This window comes from Euleptes europaea, chromosome 14, assembly GCF_029931775.1.
Source record: "Euleptes europaea isolate rEulEur1 chromosome 14, rEulEur1.hap1, whole genome shotgun sequence".
NCBI classification, from domain to species: Eukaryota; Metazoa; Chordata; class Lepidosauria; order Squamata; family Sphaerodactylidae; genus Euleptes; species Euleptes europaea.
The window spans coordinates 11,057,305-11,063,304 of NC_079325.1; positions in this window are offsets into that span (position 1 = coordinate 11,057,305).

Consider the following 6,000-nt stretch of genomic DNA (forward strand, 5'->3'; position numbering starts at 1 on the left):
GGAAGAATCAAACCGGCTTACAATCACCTTCCCTTCCCCTCCCCACAACAGACACCCTGTGAGGTAGGTGAGGCTGAGAGAGTATGACTAGCCCAAGGTCACCCAGCTGGCTTTATGTGTAAGTGTGTGTGTGTGGGGGGGAGGAAATCCACCAGATTAGCCTCTGCTGCTCATGTGGAGGAGTGGGGACTCAAACCCGGCTCTCCAGATCAGAGTCCACCGCTCCAAACCACCGCTCTTAATTCTCCATGTCCCAGGTTGCCTCTAGGTTTTGAAGTGCTGAATTACCTACTCTCATTGACAAAGAGGAACTCATGACTTTAGATTCCTGTATTGTTCTGTTTCTTTTTTATTTCCAAATTTTGTATATAATACAGTACATGTGCAATTTGCTATAGCTTTCAGTTGAGAACATGGGGACCCATTCTGGATCAAATCAATGGTCCATCTAATCCAACATCTTGTTGCTCATGATGACTAGCCACAGGCCTCATGGCAGACTTACAAGCAATGACGCAGAGACCAAAGTCTGTCCCTGGTTTCACCCCTAGCTCTCATATACAGAGTATTACTACTAAGAGCCATTGATGGACCTCTCCTCCATTTTTTTTGCCATCAAGTTGCAGCCAACTTATGGTGACCTCATAGGGTTTTCAAGGAAAGAGACATTAAGAGGTAGTTTGCTATTGCCTGCCTCTGCATAGTGACCATGGTGTTCCTTGGTGGTCTCCTATCCACCATAAATTGGAAGCTAAGCAGGATCGGAACATGGAAGGGAGACCGCCAAGTATGTCTCTGCAGAGGAAGGCAACGGCAAACCACCTCTGCTTCTCACTTGCCTTGAAAGGCCCTTGCTGGGATCACCATAAGTTGCTTGTGACTTGACAACGCTCTATACACACAAAGTCCCATGCCAATCTAATCAGATCTCAGAAACTAAGTGGGGTCAGTAGTTGGATGGGAGACCTCTGCTTCTTGCTTGCCTTGAAAGCCCCTTACTTGGTTTGGTGTAAGTTGGCTGTGACTTGACAGCACATGCATACATATACTGAATGAGGGAGAGCTGATGGGATCTGTTTAAGTTCTGGGCCTGACACTTACCCAAGCTGATGTACAGAACATTTCTAGCCAAATGCCACTGGGCCAGGCAGCTATAGCCCCATCAAGCAGAAATGGCTCATACGTGCTGAAGTTGCAGGAGACCCCTGAGCAACAGCTGCCTCTTGTCAACTTGCCTTTTCTTCCTCCGGCTGCTCCCATTTTGCTAAACAACCTTTAAAAGGTGTCATCTCCATCAATGAGCAACAGGTTTCATTTTTATTTATTAATTTATTTTGCACAGCTTCTGGTTGATATTTCGCTCCGTCCCAGTTGAGGTGGCCATCTGTCAAGTGGTCACCCTGGCAGGCACATTTGTAAAGGGTGGGATCAGCATCAGTAGGAAGGTGACATTTTTCACAAGCGAAGGAGTTTTTGCTCTTCTCTTGATTTTGTTTTCCCCCTCGTAAGAGATGGCATGTGGAAGAGAGGAGTCCTCGCAGCTCGCAAAATACACCACTAACCCTGTTAATCTTGCCTTGCAGTTATTTAAAGTACAAACCGAGCAGCAAGTTTTCATATGAATTTGGATATCCATACACAGGGTTGGATCCAGCCAGCCTTTTTGCTCAACCTTGCCAAGTTTTCCTCCTTACCACAGCCCCGTCCCCAGTGGTTTTTGTCCTTGTCAGTCCAAGATCCCCAGAATAATCTTTTTGATAGTCAAAGGAGACCCCCTCTTCCCCTTTTCACCAATGGAAAAGCTGGCTGGCTCCAACCCATGGGATATAACATCTATACCTGCATACATAGGGTTATATAAATACATTTAGGGAAGCCTAAAGTGAGAGAATTGGGATCCTCTGCACAGTACATTTTAGATAGTTTGACTAGGGTTGCTAGGTCCCTCTTTGCAACCAGTGGGAGGTTTTGGGGGCAGAACCTGAGGCGGGCAGGGTTTGGGGAGGGGCTTCAATGCCATAGAGTCCAATTGCCAAAGTGGGCATTTTCTCCAGGGGAACTGATCTCTGTCACCTGGAGATCAGTTACAATAGTGGGAGATCTCCAGCCACCACCTGGAGGTTGGCAACCCTAGGCAGGAGGTTGGGGGGGGGCAGAGCCTGAGGAGGGCAGAGTTTAGAGAGGGGAGGGACTTCAATGCCATAGAATCCAATTGCCAAAGCAGCCATTTTCTCCAAGTGAACTGATCTCTATTGGCTGGAGATCAGTTGTAATAGCAGGAGATCCCCAGCTAGTACCTGGAGGTTGGCAACCTTAGGATTGCCAGACTGTTCTGCGGCAGCTGGCCCGGAGAACGGCAAGGAAGTTGCTGTGAAGACATCAGAAGGAGCAGCTGGAGGGATCTGGGGAGTTGTCTAAAGCGGGCTGGGGTCAGAGACGCTCATCGCTAATCATTAGCAAAGAGAAGATTAGCAAGAGGCCTCATTGAGGTTTTACAGATTTCTGAAGAGAATTGAGCGGATTGCCAGTGGAGAGCCTCTTTGAGTCATGTCGGATTAGGAGAGCGAGTGGACAGGAATTCCAGCCAAGAAGCGGCAAAGCAGGACACTAAATAAAGGGACCGAGGTGGATTTTATCCCCCCTCTGTAGGCAGATTAGTTAATCGGTGCTATTGACTACCGAAGGCAGCAGTGGAAGCAATAAGCCTAAATAGCTTTAAAATGAAGCCCGGCTGGTAATTAGAAGAAACAAATGGCTTGTCATCGAAGTGGTGACTCAACACAAAGGCAAGGACACTCGCTGGCTCACTTGGTACTTGGTTATCCAACTCCTTCTGTAGGGCTGCCAACCTCCAGGTACTATATATTGAGTGCTACAATATCACAACATCAAATATATACAGACAGTTCTTGCTATCCCAAACAATTATATACAAAAGAAAAAAAATCCTATTTAATCCTGGATATGGATCCTAAAGTTTCAAATGTAGAATTCCACTTAAGTCCATATCAGGGAAAACAGAAGAGAAGGTCCAGTTGGTACCATCAGAGAAAGCTTTGGTACCATCAGAGGTTTAGTTGGTATCATCAGAGAAAGCTTTCTCTGATGGTACCAATTGGACCTTCTCTTCTGTTTTCCCTGTTATGGACTTAAGTGGAATTCTACATTTGAAACTTTAGGATCCATATCCAGGATTAAACAGGATTTTTTTTCTTTTGTATATAATTGTTTGGGATAGCAACAATTGTCTGTATATATTTGTTGTTGTGATATTGTAGCACTCAATATATTTTGCACTTTGCTATATTAATTCGCTCCTGTGCTAATTTCCAAACCCATAGGTATAAGTACAGAAGTGTTCTCTTTGATAGTAACCTCCAGGTACTAGCTGGAGATCTCCCGCTATTACAACTGATCTGCAGGCAACAGAGATCAGTTCACCTGGAGAAAATGGCCGCTTTGGCAATTTGACTCTATGGAATTGAAGCCCCTCCCCTCCCCAAACCCCACCCTCCTCAGGCTCTGCCTCAAAAACCTCCCACCGGTGGTAAAGAGGGACGTGCCAACCCTATCTTTATGCCATTGAAAACCCAGGTCAGGGAAATGGTCAGGGAAATGGTACAGGGGAGCAGGCGGTCTAAGCCATGGCCCTCATCTGAATCAGGCCCACATGGAACTGAGAACTCCATTTTAAATATTTTGGGGAGGGGCCGTGGCTCAGTGGTAGAGCATTTGCTTGGCATGCAGAAGGTCCCAGGTTCAATCCTCGGTATTTCCAGTTAAAGGGACCAGGCAAGTAAGTGATGTGAAAGACCTCTGCCTGAAACCCTGGAGAGCCGCTGCCGGTCTGAGTAGACAATACTGACTTTGATGGACCAGGGGTCTGATTCAGTGTAAGGCAGCTTCATGTCTTCTTCATGTCACACTTCTCTTCTCAAGCCACAGATGCCCCAAGGGCAAGTTTAACATATTGTTAGCCCCTCATTCCTTACAGATGTGAAATCCAGAAGCAGGCTCCAGTTTACAGACTTTTTTTTTAATCCCTAGTTGCCCCTGTAAAATCTTTTGTTGCCCAGGCAACCAGAGACTTGAGATATTTCCAGTCTGGGTTCTGAAAATATCATTCAAGAATCCTCCGTTCAAACTCATCAGGGAAGCCAAGGATGGACTGCACAGGCAACCTCTCTGCATGTGGGTGGCTCATTGGAAGGAAAAGAGAACTGTACAACATCAGGCCTTGTGATTGGCTGGCAAAATGGATTGGCTAGGAGTGGCATAAATGCTGGGCGTCTGGCCTTCTGTTCTTGACTGGTTAACACCACAGTCAACATTTCAGCCTCCATCCATGGACAAAATTTAGAGATCCGAATCCAGCTCTAATTTTGGGTTCTAGTGTCTACTACAAGGGGCCCCAATAGGGTTGACAACCTCCAGGTGGTGGCTGGCGATCTCCTGCTATTACAACTGATCTTCAGGCAACAGAGATCAGTTCCCCTGGAGAAAATGGCTGCTTTGGCAATTAGACTCTATGGCATTGAAGTCCCTCCCCTCTCCAAACCCCGCCCTCCTCAGGTTCCGCCCCCCAAATAGCCAAGTATTTCCCAACCTGGAGCTAGCAACCCTAGTCCCCAACCTTTTTGAGTCTGTGGGCACCTTGGAATTCTCACACAGGGTGGTGGGTGGAGCCAGAAAGCAGCTGCCATGTAAGGTGAAGCCAGCCCCAAAATGTCAGGAGAGAGGTTTTGCACAAATCTAATTGATACTGTTCAGCGTTTCAGGTGGAAGCTGTTTAACAAGATCCCTTTTAAAACACATGCATCGTTTAAAAATAGTTTCTTGCATATCAACAGTTTACTTTCAGTCACATGGCTCCAGACCTCAGAATTGTGTCTCAGAGCCAGCGTGGTGTAGTGGTTAACAGCGGTGGTTTGGAGTGGTGGAATCTGTACTAGAGAACTGGGTTTGATTCCTGGGAAGGGAAGGTGATTGTAAGCCAGTTTGATTCTTCCTTAAGTGGTAGAGAAAGTCGGCATATAAAAACCACCACCACCACCACCTCTTCCTCCTCCTCCTCTTCTTCTTCTTCTTTTGTGTAAACTGCACAGCCAATCAGATGTCCACTTCCCACTCAGAAGCCCTACTGGGGAAAAAGCCCTACCTGGCTACCCATTGACAGACGTCAGGAAAGGTGTCTTGTGGGTATCATGGTGCCCATGGGCACCACATTGGAGTCCCTGGGCTACTACTAGGGTTGCCATCTCTGGGTTGGGAAATACCTGGACATTTTTGAGGCAGAGCATGAGGAGGACAGGGTTTGGAGAGGGGAGGGGCTTCAATGCCATAGAGTCCAGTTGCCAAAGCAGCCATTGTCTCCAGGTGAACTGATCTCTATTGACTGGAGATCACTTGTAATAGCAAGAGATCTCCAGCTAGTACCTGGAGGTTGGCAACCTTATCTAATACCTCAGCCAGGCTCTGAAGTTCCTGAAAGTCAAAAAGAATGGCAGAAAGATAGGAAGCTCTGAAATACATCAGGAAGGGAGGAAGACGATTCTGGCCTAGGGTTTGATCAAAGTAGGTAGGTGTACTGAGATGGAAAGTGTAACAGACTATGAATGGATATGTTGCCTGAGCCTGAATGATGGATATCTGAGCAGACAAGCAATCTGCACACCGCTTGGTCTCCCTGCAAGGGCATCTCTGCTGATTCGCAAGCCTTCACTATCCATGTTTCTGCTTCGGCGGCTTGCTGAGGTTCAGCGTATAGCAAACTCCTCACAGACTTGGCACCGGGAGGATAAGCAGCTGCATCGGAACCAGCCAACTCGCAGCTCGCGAGCACGCAAGAAAAAGATGCCGGAGGCAGCAGTCAGAAACGGAGATGCTGAGAAGCTGTTTTGAAAAGAGGTGCAAATCCAGCTTTACATACATGCATGAGAAGAAGCCAGGAAAAGAGAGAGCTAACAAATTGCTCATCACAAGGGCCAAAGCCTAGTATGG